Source organism: Gorilla gorilla, chromosome 6, assembly GCF_029281585.2.
Source record: "Gorilla gorilla gorilla isolate KB3781 chromosome 6, NHGRI_mGorGor1-v2.1_pri, whole genome shotgun sequence".
Lineage (NCBI taxonomy): Eukaryota > Metazoa > Chordata > Mammalia > Primates > Hominidae > Gorilla > Gorilla gorilla.
Window position 1 is genome coordinate 167,063,769 of NC_073230.2, and position 19,508 is coordinate 167,083,276.

The 19,508-nt window shown below is 43.1% G+C and overlaps 1 protein-coding gene across 4 annotated transcripts in view; it reads right to left on the reverse strand.

Moving 5' to 3' along the window:
* Positions 1 to 19,508, reverse strand: part of PTPRN2 (protein tyrosine phosphatase receptor type N2) — a 1,029,630-nt gene that overhangs the window by 629,929 nt on the left and 380,193 nt on the right. The window lies entirely within an intron of this gene.

A 19,508-nucleotide genomic window follows, 5' to 3' on the forward strand; every position in this document is an offset into this window, starting at 1 on the left:
TGTGGATCAAACAAAATTTCTTTGTCCATTTCTGATAGACATTTGGGTTTTTTCAGTTGTGGGCATTTACTATGAAAGCTACCATGAAGATATGTGTGTAAATCTTTGAATGCACACATGCTTTCATGTGTCTTGAGTAGAAGTGGGATGGAGGGATCACAGGCAAGTAAACATTTCACTTTTGAAGAAACTGTCAAGACGTTTTCCAAATCGTTGTTAATGTTTTACATTTCCACTGGTGGCATATGAGAGGTCCAGCTCCTCCACCTCCTTGCCAATACATAGGATGGTCAGTTTGTATTTTGTTTTTTTTAAATTTTAGCCATTTTTATAGGTTTGTAGTGGTATTTCACTGTGATTTCAATTTTCATTTCCATAATGAGGAATGATACTGAATATTTCACATTAAATTGTCACTCATTTATCCTCTTTGGTGAAGTGTTTATTCAAATCTTTTGCCCAGTTTTTAAATTTCAAAGGCTTTTGGGGTACACATGGTTTGGGTCACATGTATGAATTTAATAGTGGTGAAGTCTCAGATATTAATGCACCCATCATCCAAGCAATGCACATTGTACCCAATATATAGGTGTTTTTTATCCCTCTCCCCTCCCACCCTCCCGCTTCTGAGACTCCAAAGTCCATTAGATCACTCTGTCTGCCTTTGCATACCCATAGCTTGGCTCCCACTTATAAGTCAGAACAAGGTAATTGATTTTCCTTTCCTGAGTTACTTCACTTAGAATAATGGCTTCCAGCTCCATCTAAGTGGCTACAAGAGACATTATTTCATTCTTTTTCATGGTTGAGTAGTATTCCATGGTGTATATATATACTACGTTTTCTTTCTTTCTTTCTTTCTTTTTTTTTTTTAGATGGAGTCTTGCTCTGTTGCCAGGCTGGAGTGCAGTGGCACAATCTCAGCTCACTGCAACCTCCACCTCCCAAGTTCAAGTGATTCTCCTCCTTCAGCCTCCCAAGTAGCTGGGACTACAGACACCCGCCACCACGCCTGGCTAATTTTTTGTATTTTTAGTAGAGATGAGGTTTCACCATGTTGGCCAGGATGGTCTCGATCTCTTGAGGTCGCGATCCACCTGCCTCAGCCGCCCAAAGTGCTGTGATTATAGGCATGAGCCACTGCACCTTTATCTACTCATCAGTCAATGGGCACTTAGACTGGTTCCATATCTTTACAATTGTGAATTGTGCTGCAATAAACATATATCTACAGGTGCCTTTTTGATATATTAATTTCTTTTCCTTTGGATACTCAGTAGTGAGATTGCTGGATCAAAAGGGTAGATCAACTTTTAGTTCTTTATGAAATCTCCATTCTGTTTTCCATAGATGTTGTACTAATTTACATTCCCACCCGCAGTGGATAAGTGTTCCCTTTTCACCACAGTCATACCAACATCTATTGTTCTGTGACTTTTTAACAATAGTCATTCTTGCAGGAGTATGGTGGTATCTCATTGTGGTTTTAATTTGCATTTCCTTGATGATTAGTGATGTTGAGCATTTTTTTCATATGTTGTTGCCCATTTGAATATCTTCTTTTAAGAAATGTCTGTTCGGGGGAGGAGCCAAGATGGCCAAATAGGAACAGCTCTGGTCTACAGCTCCCAGCGTGAGCGACGCAGAAGACGGGTGACTTCTGCATTTCCATCTGAGGTGCCGGGTTCATCTCACTAGGGAGTGCCAGACAGTGGGCGCAGGCCAGTGGGTGCGCGCACCGTGCGTGAGCCGAAGCAGGGTGAGGCATTGCCTCACTTGGGAAGCGCAAGGGGTCAGGGAGTTCCCTTTCCGAGTCAAAGAAAGGGGTGACGGACGCACCTGGAAAATCGGGTCACTCCCACCCGAATATTGCGCTTTTCAGACCGGCTTAAAAAACAGCGCACCACGAGACTATATCCCGCACCTGGCTCGGAGGGTCCTACGCCCACGGAATCTCGCTGATTGCTAGCACAGCAGTCTGAGATCAAACTGCAAGGCGGCAGCGAGGCTGGGGGAGGGGCGCCCGCCATTGCCCAGGCTTGCTTAGGTAAACAAAGCAGCCCGGAAGCTCGAACTGGGTGCAGCCCACCACAGCTCAAGGAGGCCTGCCTGCCTCTGTAGGCTCCACCTCTAGGGGCAGGGCACAGACAAACAAAAAGACAGCAGTAACCTCTGCAGACTTAAATGTCCCTGTCTCACAGCTTTGAAGAGAGCAGTGGTTCTCCCAGCACGCAGCTGGAGATCTGAGAACGGGCAGACTGCCTCCTCAAGTGGGTCCCTGACCCCTGACCCCCAAGCAGCCTAACTGGGAGGCACCCCCCAGCAGGGGCACACTGACACCTCACACGGCAGGGTATTCCAACAGACCTGCAGCTGAGGGTCCTGTCTGTTAGAAGGAAAACTAACAAACAGAAAGGACATCCACACTGAAAACCCATCTGTACATCACCATCATCAAAGACCAAAAGTAGATAAAACCACAAAGATGGGGAAAAAACAGAACAGGAAAACTGGAAACTCTAAAACGCAGAGCACCTCTCCTCCTCCAAAGGAACGCAGTTCCTCACCAGCAACGGAACAAAGCTGGATGGAGAAAGATTTTGACGAGCTGAGAGAAGAAGGCTTCAGACGATCAAATTACTCTGAGCTACGGGAGGACATTCAAACCAAAGGCAAAGAAGTTGAAAACTTTGAAAAAAATTTAGAAGAATGTATAACTAGAATAACCAATACAGAGAAGTGCTTAAAGGAGCTGATGGAGCTGAAAACCAAGGCTCGAGAACTACGTGAAGAATGCAGAAGCCTCAGGAGCCGATGCGATCAACTGGAAGAAAGGGTATCAGCAATGGAAGATGAAATGAATGAAATGAAGAGAGAAGGGAAGTTTAGAGAAAAAAGAATAAAAAGAAATGAGCAAAGCCTCCAAGAAATATGGGACTATGTGAAAAGACCAAATCTACGTCTGATTGGTGTACCTGAAAGTGATGTGGAGAATGGAACCAAGTTGGAAAACACTCTGCAGGATATTATCCAGGAGAACTTCCCCAATCTAGCAAGGCAGGCCAATGTTCAGATTCAGGAAATACAGGGAACGCCACAAAGATACTCCTTGAGAAGAGCAACTCCAAGACACATAATTGTCAGATTCACCAAAGTTGAAATGAAGGAAAAAATGTTAAGGGCAGCCAGAGAGAAAGGTCGGGTTACCCTCAAAGGGAAGCCCATCAGACTAACAGCGGATCTCTCGGCAGAAACCCTACAAGCCAGAAGAGAGTGGGGGCCAATATTCAACATTCTTAAAGAAAAGAATTTTCAACCCAGAATTTCATATCCAGCCAAACTAAGCTTCATAAATGAAGGAGAAATAAAATACTTTACAGACAAGCAAATGCTGAGAGATTTTGTCACCACCAGGCCTGCCCTAAAAGAGCTCCTGAAGGAAGCGCTAAACATGGAAAGGAACAACCGGTACCAGCCACTGCAAAATCATGCCAAAATGTAAAGACCATCGAGACTAGGAAGAAACTGCATCAACTAATGAGCAAAATCACCAGCTAACATCATAATGACAGGATCAAATTCACACATAACAATATTAACTTTAAATGTAAATGGACTAAATTCTCCAATTAAAAGACACAGACTAGCAAGCTGGATAAAGAGTCAAGACCCATCAGTGTGCTGTATTCAGGAAACCCATCTCACGTGCCGAGACACACATAGGCTCAAAATAAAAGGATGGAGGAAGATCTACCAAGCAAATGGAAAACAAAAAAAGGCAGGGGTTGCAATCCTAGTCTCTGATAAAACAGACTTTAAACCAACAAAGATCAAAAGAGACAAAGAAGGCCATTACATAATGGTAAAGGGATCAATTCAACAAGAGGAGCTAACTATTCTAAATATATATGCACCCAATACAGGAGCACCCAGATTCATAAAGCAAGTCCTGAGTGACCTACAAAGAGACTTAGACTCCCACACATTAATAATGGGAGACTTTAACACCCCACTGTCAACATTAGACAGATCAACGAGACAGAAAGTCAACAAGGATACCCAGGAATTGAACTCAGCTCTACACCAAGCGGACCTAATAGACATCTACAGACCTCTCCACCCCAAATCAACAGAATATACATTTTTTTCAGCACCACACCACACCTATTCCAAAATTGACCACATAGTTGGAAGTAAAGCTCTCCTCAGCAAAAGTAAAAGAACAGAAATTATAACAAACTATCTCTCAGACCACAGTGCAATCAAACTAGAACTCAGGATTAAAAATCTCACTCAAAGCCGCTCAACTACATGGAAACTGAACAACCTGCTCCTGAATGACTACTGGGTACATAACGAAATGAAGGCAGAAATAAAGATGTTCTTTGAAACCAACGAGAACAAAGACACAACATACCAGAATCTCTGGGACGCATTCAAAGCAGTGTGTAGAGGGAAATTTATAGCACTAAATGCCCAGAAGAGAAAGCAGGAAAGATCCAAAATTGACACCCTAACATCACAATTAAAAGAACTAGAAAAGCAAGAGCAAACACATTCAAAAGCTAGCAGAAGGCAAGAAATAACTAAAATCAGAGCAGAACTGAAGGAAATGGAGACACAAAAAAACCCTTCAAAAAATCAATGAATCCAGGAGCTGGTTTTTTGAAAGGATCAACAAAATTGATAGACCACTAGCAAGACTAATAAAGAAAAAAGAGAGAAGAATCAAATAGACACAATAAAAAATGATAAAGGGGATATCACCACCGATCCCACAAAAATACAAACTACCATCAGAGAATACTATAAACACCTCTACGCAAATAAACTAGAAAATCTAGAAGAAATGGATACATTCTTCGACACATACACTCTCCCAAGACTAAACCAGGAAGAAGTTGAATCTCTGAATAGACCAATAACAGGAGCTGAAATTGTGGCAATAATCAATAGTTTACCAACCAAAAAGAGTCCAGGACCAGATGGATTCACAGCCGAATTCTACCAGAGGTACAAGGAGGAACTGGTACCATTCCTTCTGAAACGATTCCAATCAATAGAAAAAGAGGGAATCCTCCCTAACTCATTTTATGAGGCCAGCATCATTCTGATACGAAAGCCGGGCAGAGACACAACCAAAAAAGAGAATTTTAGACCAATATCCTTGATGAACATTGGTGCAAAAATCCTCAATAAAATACTGGCAAACCGAATCCAGCAGCACATCAAAAAGCTTATCCACCATGATCAAGTGGGCTTCATCCCTGGGATGCAAGGCTGGTTCAATATACGCAAATCAATAAATGTAATCCAGCATATAAACAGAGCCAAAGACAAAAACCACATGATTATCTCAATAGATGCAGAAAAAGCCTTTGACAAAATTCAACAACCCTTCATGCTAAAAACTCTCAATAAATTAGGTATTGATGGGACGTATTTCAAAATAATAAGAGCTATCTATGACAAACCCACAGCCAATATCATACTGAATGGGCAAAAACTGGAAGCATTCCCTTTGAAAACTGGCACAAGACAGGGATGCCCTCTCTCACCACTCCTATTCAACACAGTGTTGGAAGTTCTGGCCAGGGCAATCAGGCAGGAGAAGGAAATAAAGGGTATTCAATTAGGAAAAGAGGAAGTCAAATTGTCCCTGTTTGCAGACGACATGATTGTTTATCTAGAAAACCCCATCGTCTCAGCCCAAAATCTCCTTAAGCTGATAAGCAACTTCAGCAAAGTCTCAGGATACAAAATCAATGTACAAAAATCACAAGCATTCTTACACACCAACAACAGACAAACAGAGAGCCAAATCATGAGTGAACTCCCATTCACAATTGCTTCAAAGAGAATAAAATACCTAGGAATCCAACTTACAAGGGATGTGAAGGACCTCTTCAAGGAGAACTACAAACCACTGCTCAAGGAAATAAAAGAGGATACAAACAAATGGAAGAACATTCCATGCTCATGGGTAGGAAGAATCAATATCGTGAAAATGGCCATACTGCCCAAGGTCATTTACAGATTCAATGCCATCCCCATCAAGCTACCAATGACTTTCTTCACAGAATTGGAAAAAACTACTTTAAAGTTCATATGGAACCAAAAAAGAGCCCGCATCGCCAAGTCAATCCTAAGCCAAAAGAACAAAGCTGGAGGCATCACACTACCTGACTTCAAACTATACTACAAGGCTACAGTAACAAAAACAGCATGGTACTGGTACCAAAACAGAGATATAGATCAATGGAACAGAACAGAGCCCTCAGAAATAACGCCGCATACCTACAACTATCTGATCTTTGACAAACCTGAGAAAAACAAGCAATGGGGAAAGGATTCCCTATTTAATAAATGGTGCTGGGAAAACTGGCTAGCCATATGTAGAAAGCTGAAACTGGATCCCTTCCTTACACCTTATACAAAAATCAATTCAAGATGGATTAAAGATTTAAACGTTAGACCTAAAACCATAAAAACCCTAGAAGAAAACCTAGGCATTACCATTCAGGACATAGGTGTGGGCAAGGACTTCATGTCCAAAACACCAAAAGCAATGGCAACAAAAGACAAAATTGACAAATGGGATCTAATTAAACTAAAGAGCTTCTGCACAGCAAAAGAAACTACCATCAGAGTGAACAGGCAACCTACAACATGGGAGAAAATTTTCGCAACCTACTCATCTGACAAAGGGCTAATATCCAGAATCTACAATGAACTCAAACAAATTTACAAGAAAAAAACAAACAACCCCATCAAAAAGTGGGCAAAGGACATGAACAGACACTTCTCAAAAGAAGACATTTATGCAGCCAAAAAACACATGAAAAAATGCTCATCATCACTGGCCATCAGAGAAATGCAAATCAAAACCACTATGAGATATCATCTCACACCAGTTAGAATGGCAATCATTAAAAAGTCAGGAAACAACAGGTGCTGGAGAAGATGTGGAGAAATAGGAACACTTTTACACTGTTGGTGGGACTGTAAACTAGTTCAACCATTGTGGAAGTCAGTGTGGCGATTCCTCAGGGATCTAGAACTGGAAATACCATTTGACCCAGCCATCCCATTACTGGGTATATACCCAAAGGACTATAAATCATGCTGCTATAAAGACACATGCACACGTATGTTTATTGCGGCATTATTCACAATAGCAAAGACTTGGAACCAACCCAAATGTCCAACACTGATAGTCTGGATTAAGAAAATGTGGCACATATACACCATGGAATACTATGCAGCCATAAAAAATGATGAGTTCATGTCCTTTGTAGGGACATGGATGAAATTGGAAACCATCATTCTCAGTAAACTATCGCAAAAACAAAAAACCAAACACCGCATATTCTCACTCATAGGTGGGAATTGAACAATGAGATCACATGGACACAGGAAGGGGAATATCACACTCTGGGGACTGTGTTGGGGTGGGGGGAGGGGGGAGGGATAGCATTGGGAGATATACCTAACGCTAGATGACGAGTTAGTGGGTGCAGTGCACCAGCATGGCACATGTATACATATGTAACTAACCTGCACAATGTGCACATGTACCCTAAAACTTAAAGTATAATAAAAAAAAAAGAAAAAAAAAAAAGAAATGTCTGTTCATGTCATTTGTCCACTTTTTAATGGGATTTTTTTTTCTTGCTAAATTGTTTGAGTTCCTTGTAGATTCTGGATGTTGGTCCTTTGTCAGATGCATAGTTTGCAAATATTTTCTCCCATTCTGTGGGTTTTCTGATAATTTCTTTTGCTATATGAAGCTTTTCAGTTTAATTAGGTCCAATTTATTTTTGTTTAATTGCATTTGCTTTTGGGGTCTTACCCATGAACTCTTTGCCAAGGCCAATGTCCAGAAGATTTTTTTCTACTTAATCTTCTAGAAGTTTTATGGTTTCAGGTCTTAGATTTAAGTTGTTGATCCATCTTGAGTTGATTTTTGTATAAGGTAAGAGATAATGAGGTAGGAGGCAGGACTCAACTTCAGAGGCAGGGCTCGGTTACTGAACCAAATTGACTACTAGTTAAAACAGGGCCAAGGTGGAAGCAGCTTTCCATAAGTCTCACCCACCAATATGCCATGTCAGTTTACACTTGCCATGACAACACCCAGGCGTTACTGCCCCTTTCCATGGCAATGACCTGATAACCCAAAAGTTACTACCCCTTCCCTAGAAATTTCTGTATAAACCACTCTTAACCCTCATGTAATTAAAAGTGGCTATAAATATGACTGCAAAGCTTCCCTGAGCTGCTACTCTCTGCCTATGGGGTAGCCTGGCTCTGCAGGAGCAGTCACAGAGCTAAAACACTGCCAGAGTTGTAACACTGCCTTTTCAATAAGGTTGCTTTCTTTTATCTCCAGCTTGCCCTTGAATTCTTTCCTGGGCAAAGCCAAGAACCCTGGTGGGCTAAGCCCCACTTTGGGGCTCCTTACCCTGCATCAATAGACATCCAGTTTCATTCTTCTACATGTGGCTATCCAGTTTTACCAAACCCATTTATCAAACAGGTGTCCTTTCCCCAGTTTATGGTTTTCTATGCTTTGTCAAAGATCAGTTGGTTGTAAGTGTTTGGGTTTATTTCTGGGTTCTTTATTCTGTTCCATTGGTCTATGTGCCTACTCTTCTACCAGTACCATGCCGTTTTGGTAACTCTAGCCTTGTAGTATAGTTTGGAGTCAGGTAATGTGATGCCTCCAGATCTGTTCTTTTTGTTTAGGATTGCTTTGGCTATTTGGGCTATTTTTTGGTGCTATATGAAAATAATGTTGGTATTTTGATAGGAATTTCATTAAATCTGTAGATTGCTTTGGGCAGTGTGGGCATTTTCATGAAATTCTTCCAATCCATAAGCATGGGATGTGTTTCCATTTGTTTGTGTCATCTACAGTGTATTTCAGCAGTGTCTTGTAGTTCTCTGTATAGAGATCTTTCACCTCCTTGGTTAAGTATATTGATAGGTATTTTATTTATTTTCTGAAGCCCTCGTACAGGGGATTGAGTTCTTGATTTGATTCTCAGCTTGGTCATTGTTGGTGTATAGCACTGCTACTGATTTGTGTATATTGATTTTGTAACCTGAGACTTTCCTGAATTCATTTATGAAATCTAGGAGTCTTTTGGAGGAGTCTTTAGGGTTTTGTAGGTATATCATATCACTGGCGAACAGCAATAGTTTGACTTCCTCTTTTCCATTTTGGATGCCCTTTATTTCCTTCTGTTTTCTGACTGCTCTGGCTAGGACTTCCAGTACTATGTTGAATAGAAGTGGTAAGAATGGTCATCCTTGTCTTCTTTCAGTTCACAGGGGGGTGCTTTCAACTTTTCCCCATTCCGTATAATGTTGGTTGTGGGTTTATCATATATGGCTTTTATTATTTTGAGGTAAGTCCCTTCTGTGCCGAGTTTGTTGAGAGTTTTTATCATGAAGTGATGCTGGGTTTTATTGAATGCTTTTTCTGCATCTATTGAGATAATCATATGGTGTTTGTTTTTAACTGTTTATGTGATGTATCACATTTATTGACTTGCATGTGTTAAACCATCCCTGCATCCCTGGGATGAAACCCACTTGATCATGGTTTATTATCTTTTTGATGTGCTGTTGGGTTCAGTCAGCTAGTACTTCATAGAGGGTTTTTGCATCTATGTTCATCAGGGATATTGGTCTGTAGTTTGCTTTTGTTCATTATTTTATCCCTGATTTTAGTGTCAGAGTGATACTGGCTTCATAGAATTAGTTAGGGAGGATTCGCTCTGCCCTGATCTTTTGGAATAGTTTCAGTAGAATTGGTACCAATTCTTTGAGTGTCTGGTATAATTAAGCTGTGAATCCATCTGGTCCTGGGCTTTTTTTGTTATTGGCAATTTTTAAGTTACTGATTCAATCTCACTGTTTGTTATTAGTCTGTTCAGGGTTTTTATTCCTTCCTAATTTAATCTAGGAGGGTTGTATGCTTGCAGGAATATATTCGTGTATTCATTTCTTCTAGATTTTCTAGTTTGTATGCATAGAAGTGTTCATAGTGGTCGTGAATGATCTTTTGTATTTCTGTGGTATAGTTGAGCTTATTTTAATCTTCACTCTTCATTTCTTGATTAATCTAGCTAATGGTCCATCAATTTTGTTTATATTTTCAAAAAACCAATTTTTGTTTCATCTTTTGTATTTGTTTCTTTCTTTCAAATTGATTTAGCTCTGTTCTGATCTTTGTTATTTCTTTTCTTCTTTCAGCTTTGGGTTTAGTTTGTTCACATTTCTCTAGTTACTTGATGTGTAACATTAGGTTGTCACTTTGGGCTCTTTCAGACTTTCTGATGTAGGCATTTAGCACGGTGAACTTTCCTCTTAGCATTGCTTTTGCCATATCCCAGAGGTTTTGATAACTTGTGTCACTATTATCATTCATTTCAAAGAATTTGTAAACTTCCATCTTCATTTTACTGTTAACCCAAAAATCATTGAGGAGCATATTTTTTTATTTCCATGTATTTGTGTAGTTTAAAAAATTCCTTTTGGAGTGGATTTCTAGTTTTATTCCACTGTGGTCTGAGAAGATACCTAATATAATTTTAATTTTAAAAAATTTATTGAGACTTGTTTTGTAGCCTAGTATATGGTCTTTTTTTGTTTCATTACTTTTTCTTCTAAAAAGACGGGATACACGTGCAGAACGTGCAGGTTTGTTACCTAGGTATATGTGTGCCATGGTGGTTTGCTGCACCTATTGACTTGTCCTCTAATTTCCCTCCACTCTCCCCCCAACCTTCAGCAGGCCCTGGTGTGTGTTGTTCCCCTCCTTGTGTCCAAGTGTTCTCACTGTTCAGCTCCCACTTATAAGTGAGAACATGCAGTGTTTGATTTTCTGTTACTGTGTTAGTTTGTTGAGGATGATGGCTTCTAGCTTCATCCATGTCCCTCCAAGGGAGATGATCTCATTCCTTTTTATGGCTGCATAGTATTCCATGGTGTATATGTACCACATTTTCTTCATCTAGTCTATTTTGGAGAATGTTCCATGTGCTCATGAGGAGAATGTATATTCTGCAGTTCTTGATTAGAATGTTATGTAAACATCTGTTAGATCCATTTGTTCTAGAGTGTAGACTAAGTCCATTGTTTCCTTGTTGACTTTCTGTCTCAATGATCTGTCCTGTACTGTCAGTGGAGTATTGAGGTCCCCCAGTGTTGGCATGTTGCTGCCTATCTCACTTCTCACATCTAGCAGTAATTGTTTTATGAATCTGAGAGCTCCAGCATTTGGTGCATATAAATTTAGAATTGTAATATCTTCTTGTTGGATTGGCCCTTTTATCATCATTTAATGACCTTCTTTGTCTCTTTTTAGTGTTGTTGCTTTAAAGTCTGTTTTATCTGATATTAGAATGCTCCTGCTCACTTTTGGTTTCCATTTGCATGGAATATATTTTACTACCCCTTTACCTTAACTTTATATGCATCTTTATGTGTTAGGTGATTATGTTGAGATAGCAGATATTTGGTTTGTGTCTTTTTATCCATTCTACCAATCTGTTATCTTTTAAATGGAGCATTTAGGCCATTTACATTCAACACTAATATTGAGATGTGAGATACTGTCCCAATCATCGTGGAGACAGGAAGTGTGGCTTTCAGACCACATCTATCCCAGTCCAGCAGCAAAGCCAGGCTCCCAGATCCTGTGCTTGTGGCTGCAGTGTGCTTCCCACTCCCCCCTGGGTTATGGCCAAGGGAGTTTGTCCCCACTCGAGATTAGATTGCAAATTTCAGTTGGGAGCTTCTCTCAACCTGTGGCCACTGACTGAGTTGGTTGGCAGACTTCCACAAGGTCCCCTGTGAGGCAGAATGGCTTCCCCAATCCATGCTGGAGACTGGGAATGCACACAGGGCTCTTTCTACTGCTTCTCCTACTTTATATTCTCCACTGCTCCCTAAATCAGTTCCAGGACTTGGTAGGGTTAAGGTCCCGCCCCATGGGCTGAATTCTCCAGTGGGGGTGCATATCTTGGAGGCAGTGTCTCCCCCTCACACTGTGGGGCTTACAGTTCTTTGTTGGCTCACAGTGTAGGCTGCAGCCTGCCACTTCTTTCAAAGGTTCTGTGGTTTCTTTTAGTTTTCCTGTCAAGTTCTGGTGTTGCTTCTTGGAAAAAAGTTCACAGTGTGAATCTTTACACACTATTTTGTCTTTCCAAGTGGGAGAGGCATGCTAACACCGCTTCTAATCCACTGTCTTGAAAAAAAAATGCCCATTTTTAATGTGCTGCTTTTTTAGTTTTTAGAGATTTTTATAGATTCTGAAATTTTTTATCTTAAAAAGTGCTATTTGCAAGTATTTTTCTAAGTATGTGGCTTGTCTTTTCAATCTTTTGTGTGTCTTTTGAAGAAGTGTCTTCTTTTGAAGAAAAAATTTTTTAAATTTTGACAAAGTTCTAGTTATCAATTTTTTTTAAGGATTGTGTTTTTGTATCATATCGATACCAATTTGGAGGTAATTTCCACCTTAACACTATTGAGTCTTTAGACACATGACCATGTATATATTGCCATTAATTTGTCTTATTGTTCTCATCAATGTATTGTAGTTTTCATTGTACATTGTCTTACACATATTTTAGATTCAACCTCAATTATTTCATAATTTTTGATGCTACTATATTTTTTAAAATTCATATTTAATTGTTGCTAGTATACAGAAATAAATTTTTGTGTGCTGACTTTGCACTCTACAGCATTGCTATATTTACTAGTTTTAGTAGCTTTTCTGTAGGTTCCACCAAATTTTTGACAAAGGTTATGTAATCTGAATGCCTCTCATTTCTTCTTGTTTTATTGCACTGGCTAAGATCTTCAATGCGACAGGCAGTGGATCACCTGAGGTCAGGAGTTCGAGACCAGCCTGGCCAACATGGTGAAACCTAGTCTCTACTGAAAATGCAAAAATTAGCCAGGCATGGTGGCAGGTGCCTGTAATCCCAGCTACTCGGGAGGCTGAGGCAGGAGCATCACTTGAAGCCAGGAGGCAGAGGGTTGCAGTGAGCCGAGATTGCGCCACTGCACTCCAGCCTGGGCAAGAAGAATGAACTTCCATCTCAAAAAAAAAAAAAAAAAGATATTCAATGCAGTGTTGAATTGAAGAGGTAAGAGCAGACATCCTCGTCTAATGCCAGATTTTAAGTGGAAAGCATTCAGCCCTTCACCGGTTGATGTAATCTTAGATGTAGGTTTCCGTCATGGATGGATGGATGCTGGGTTTTGCCAAATGCTTTTTCCAGTATCTACTGAGACCATCACATGGTCTATGTTACTATGGTGAGTTATGTTGGTTGATGTTTAAATGATCGATATACCCTGCATATCTGGGATAAATCTGCCTTGATTATGAAGCAGTATTCTTTTTTATATATTGTTGAATTTAATTTGATAAAAATTGTTTAGAATTTTTGTTTCTATATTTCTGAAGAATAATAATCTGCAGTTTTCTTTTAAAATCTTTCTCTGTATGATTTTGATCTGTTGACATTTATTGAGACTTATTTTATGGCCCAGCATTTGATCTAGTTTGGGAAATATTCTATATAACATACTCAAAAAGAATGTGTGTTTAGCAGTTTTTAGGTGTATCATTCTATAAACATCACTTAGCTTAGATTGGTTAATGCTGTGGTTCAAATCTTCTCTATCCTTACTGATACTTTATCTATTTGTTTAATCAGTTACTGACAGAGGAGAGTTTCAATCACTAATGATCATGATCGACCTGTATGTTTCCCTCTTTAGTACTCTCATGTTTCCTTTATGTATTTGAAGCTCTGAAATTGGATCATAACATTTTTCTATAGCATCTTAATGAATTGACCATTTAGTCATCATAAAGTGTCTCTATCATGAATAACACTTTTAGTCTTGAAGTCCACTCTGTCTAATATTAACATGACCACACCAGCTTTCCTGCCTTTCGAGTTTCCATTGTACACATTTTCCATCCTTTGGGTCTAAGTTGCCTTCTTCGCCCAGGCTTGGATCTGGGCTCCAGTGAGACTCGAGATCCCTTTATGCTCTGCACTCAGCCGCCATGTTTCTGAACCATGGGGGAGCTCTCTGCTTTATGGTCCAAGTGTCAGTTTGTGAGTTTCTGAAGCTTCTCTTCCCTCTTGGTCCCACCCTGGCTTTCTGCACCCTTAGAAAGATTCAACAGATCTTTTTCCACCATGCTTCCTTGTCCCCAGTCTTCAGAAGGCCACATGGGGCACTCCATAGAGGCCTGGTGCTCCTTGGCAGGATTTCTCCCAGCCCCCTCCCTCCTCCATCCCTAGTGCCCCATCTCACATACTCAGCGAAAGCCCACAGGAAAGAGGTGGGGGTGCAGACACTCGCTTTGCACAGCCTTTCTCTCAAATCTGTTCCATGCACCTCAAGAGTTTCTTAAAATTTAGGCCAAATTCTCCCCACTTGCTGTGACTGGCTTCTGCTTCTTCCATTCCAATGCGCATGAAAGAAGCTGTGGTCTCGTCTCCTTGGAATGGGTTCATCCATCCCTTTCTGGAATGCAGTTCATCCTCTTTTCCTGTGTCCTCAGCTCTGGCGGATTTCTCCGGGGGCTCACTCGTGTTGTTGGGGTGGGAGGGGGATAGTCTCCTGGCAGATTTCTCCAGGGGGCTCACTCATGTGGTCGGGGTGGGAGGAGAATGGGCTCCTGACACTCTGCACCCTACGTCCATCGTACACCTGCAGGAGGTGCCTCCTGGTCGTCCCCCAAGGCCGTCCTCTTGGAAGCCCACCTGGGCCACCTACCCCCTCTGGCATGAGCACGCCTGGGCTCACCTGCCCCCTCTGTCAGAAGCCTGCCTGGGCCACCTGCCCCCTCTGGCATGAACGCACCTGGGCCCACCTGCCCCCTCTGTCAGAAGCCCGCCTGGGCCACCTGCCCCCTCTGGCATGAGTGCACCTTTACTTTCTGTGTTCCCTCCATCACAGCACTTGCTTTAATTTTTTAATTGTATTTTTTGCTTGCTTGTTTTCTCCCTCCTACCCAGCAAAACTGTAAAATCCTAAAGGACAGAAACTAACTTTCCTTAATCATTTCCTTAATCTAGCACCATTTCTTGTATGTTAAATATGTTTTTTAAACATTTCCAAACTAATCAGCTAGTTAATGGTATTGGTAAGTAATGAATTTCTGACTAAACCTCCTCAGTAACAGAGTGGACAGGGAATTTATGGTGTTCTGCATGATGAGTTCAAGGACTGCGAACTGGTGCTACCATAGTCAATAAAACAGGAAGTGTTACCACCCTCACAATGCAGAAGTCGTAACGACACCTTGATTTAGTGATCAATAAGTGCTCAATTAGTGTTTAAACGAGGAGAAAGCTCTGAGTCATCTCGCTAATGAACAAAGAGAAAGAGCATGATTATATTCCCAGTGTAATAAAATAAAATAAAATAATTCTGTTATGACATCACCAGCATGAAGGCCCTGAAAGGCAATATGTTTAGGATATTTCTCCATCTACGCTAGAATTTCATTTTTGATGATGGGTAGGTAGAAAACAATGATTTATAAAATAATTCACAGGAAGCTGATTGTACCTTCAAAGATCGTCAGTATATAAAGCTTAAATTTCCAATTAAAATATTTCATCAGCTGAGAGGGGAGGGGAGAAGCCAGGGCCCAGATCTCTAAGTCCCTATATTTACGGGGCAGCAAAATCTGCACGGCAGCGCTGCAGCCTCCGGTCACGCACTTCCTGTGCTTATTCAGTCTTTGTTCATTAGCAAGATGACTAAGAGCTTTCTCCTCATTTAAACACTGGACAGAAAAGAAAATGAGTTCTGGGTTTTCATGCATTTTTTTAAATACCGAGAAGCATCTATCTTAACAAAGAAGAAAAATACCTGAGCCAAAATGCCACCAAGTGCTCATTTTCTGAACAACCGTTTGACAGCTGTGCTAAATGTCTGTGTGCTGGAATGACCACGGAACTCATTAATTCAAACTGGGACACCTCTGAGTGGGAAAGAATGACTTCCTGATAATTATGCTGAGTAACAGTAGAGATCAGGACTGTGAGGCCGACCATCGTGTGTAGGAGATTCCAAGGTGACACAGCCAAACTTATCAGAAGGTGGACCCTGGCTGCTGGTGGAATATTTGACATGACCGGTGCCCACGCCCCTCTCCCATTCCTATTTCTTGAAATGGAGAGCAGGCAAGATGGGGGCAGTGGTGGAAGATGCTCCTCCCCCATGCACCCAGCAGCCCTGAGGAGCGGCAGGGTCGCACCCCAAGAGATGAACCCCCAGTGGCCCCGTCACAAGCTCCCAACGGAAGGGATGTCCTAGTGCAGAGGCAGCCACCACACTCGCCCCCTGTATGGGGAAGGCCGCCACGCTCGCCCCCTGATGGGAAAGGCCGCCACACTTGCCCCCTGTACGGGGAAGGCTGCTTTCAGAGCACTCCGGGGTGTGTGTTGAGAATGCTGGTGCTGGAATCCTAGTGCAGTAAGCCAGGAATGGAAAGACTTCAGTAAATACAACTGGTTAGTGTGACGAGGCCACGGGCCCTTTGGCCTGATGAGCACTGAGCTGCTGAGTCCAGCAGAGCCACTGAGCACCTGGAAAGCATCCCAGGACATGCAGTACACTGTGCTCGGCCTAGGAAGGCATCCTGTCTCTGGCAGGAACTTGCTTTCCCCAGGGGCTGCTATGAGCTATCTCATGGGGCATCACTAGGATACCTCCCAATGGCTCATAGCACGAATTGCTCAATATCCACCAAAGACCTTCACTCTCAACGAGTTCCTGTAGTTTGCTACGGTTTGTTTCTAATGCGTGGATGTTGCGGCTGCTTGGCCGACCTCACGTCTGGCTGCTGAGGGCAGGGAAGCACTGCAGCCATTCAATTTACCCTCGAGGCGAATCCATGCTGCGCCTTGTCCCACAAGCAAATTCCATTCTAACTCTGACTCTTTTATTTTGGTGCCAGGGCTATTTAATAAAATAACTGAAACCGAAGGAGGAGCATGATGATGGGTTCAAAATGGAACAACTGAGGCTCCCACTGAATGAAACCAAATGCTGTTTGCAGGTGACGACTCGCTCACTGGCCCATCCGAGGCACATTGGACGAGCCTCCAAGGCTACGCTCCTGCCTTTCTCTATTCAGTAGCCCATGAAGAGGGCCCTTGGACGTCAGTCTAGGTGAGCACGCCACTGTCAAGTCAGGAGGGAAAGACAGGAAACTGCTTCACAGAAAAGTGTCAACTGATTTCCCTTCTCTCAAACTTCTTCTGAGTCTCTGAAACTTTTAATGACGCCTCCCCCTTCCCTCGTAGGTTACTAAAACCATCTCTGGACTGCACGTGGGTTACTTTACTGATCGTTCACTTCCAGCGTCTGGGGGCGTGACGTCATGGCCCCGTTACAGGAGCCTGAAATCTCCCAGCAGCAGTGGAGGCAGAGCACAGGGCCCCACAGCCCTTCTGATAAAGACACAGCGGGGCAGAGGAGGGGGACAAAGCAATGATTTCAGAGCTGGAGGTGCTAAATTACCAACGTTCAAGAGGGTGGGAGAAATGCCAGTTTCCACCGTGCTGTGCTGAGACCTGCTCTGTGGTGCCGAGGCACAGGTGTGCGGAGGGAATACGTTTCCCAGCGTCCTGGCGCCCTCTGATTCCTCTCATCAGAGTCGGAGACCTCCCTCCACTGAGCCTGGTTCAGACTCTCGACCTAATTTCTATTTCATTTTTTAAAGATTATTTTATCAACGATAGTCTATGGTTACAGCTACTGCTGACTGGGCACTCCATGAGGAGCTTCACACGTGGCTCTCATGACACCTCCAGGGCCACTACCCCTGGTTTACAGCTGAGGACTCCAGGCACAGAAGCTGAGCAGCTCCTCCTGGCCCCAGAGCAGTGGGTGGAGGAGCCTCTGACCCAAGGACAGAGCAGCATGAAATCTACCTTCTGCATCCACAAAATCCAGCAGGATGTCTGGCGCACCAAACGTGCTTAGTTGCTCTCAGTTAATGAATAAAAACTTTAAATTTGCCTGTTTAAAATAGTGTTAAGTGCACCAGACCCTCTAGGGTTAGGCCCACACAGAGACTCCCACAGGCTCCTGGAAGGCTTTGGGGCATGTTTCTCAGGCCAGCCAGTAGTCCTGATGGGAGGTGGGCCTGGCACAGAGCAGGGCTGGGACTGGCCTCTCATTGTGAGCCTAACCTTAGAGGGAGACCTGGGGCCCACAGAGCCCTGTGACCCTGTACTTCCACGAGGGCTGAAGACCCCCACCCTCCACCATGAGGGGTGATTTCGACCAACCAGGAAACACAGTCCATGATCAGGAAAAGCACAAATATGGCCCAGGTGCCACTGGGCCCTCCTGAGCAGCCTCTCAACTGTGGCCTGTGGGTCTGGCACCCCGTGGCCCCTGCATGGCTCTGGGCCAGCATCAGGGCTCTGTTTGGCGGCCGTGGACAGACTGGCTTCTGCATTCAAACGTTATTGTGACATCCTCCTGAACAGAGGCAAGGCCACAGCAAAGATGGCTGCCCAGGAGCTGCCCTTGGAAAGGCTCCAGAGAACCATGGGGCCAAGGCCAGGCCTTCTCCGGGCACCACCTGCTAAGACACAGAAGTGCCTCAGCTTCCTCACCTGCCTGCACAGAACGTGCCACCTTGTGGGGCCAACTTCTGTGGAAACTCACCCTGTGGTTCCCACGCTTGGTGCAAGGTTCCAGGAAGCCCCTAAGCTGGCCTGGGATTGAGCTTAGCGGTCACACGTCCTCTGGGAGGACTCTACCTTTCGAGGTCTGTGGGGGTTGCCCAGAGTTAACTTAAGTCATTTCAATGGCTCGATGGCAGGAACATAATAGAAACTGGGCCCACATTGCTACCCACACATATCCCAGGGCCCCAGCTCCTGGTGAGACCCCAGTGGAGTCCAAGAGGATGCAGAGGGTCCTCAGACTTTCCTGTCTCACACCAGCATGGCTTCCATCTTAGAAAGGAAAGTGTGTCAAATTAGAGCTGATGCAACTAACGTTTGGCAGAAAAGGAGTGTGTGAGCGTCACCATCAAACCCTCAATGTCCCCAGGGCCATCCTGGGCCTCAACACCTGGTCCAAAATCCTATCCCAGGAAGCTGGCGGGGCTGGGCTCCAAAGGTGATTTCTGCAGCTCTTGTCCCTCCCTCTTTCCAGGCAATGTGGGACCTGTGAACTCTGGCCTAACAAGTCGTCATAAAAATCATGCCTGCTTTTCCATTTACAAAATTTACTGAGATTCCTAATTCCGTGTGCTTAAGATGTTGAGTGGGCTTCGCATATTGAAGGGTCTTGGGTGGCTCTGTGATGTGGGTCCTTGCAGCTCCCACTGGCCCTGCATAAACACTCCTGGGGTTCGCCTCCGAGCCTGTCTGGGGTCTGTGTGCCCAGGGCATCACCTTGTATTTTGGTGCCCAGACCCTCATGCCCAC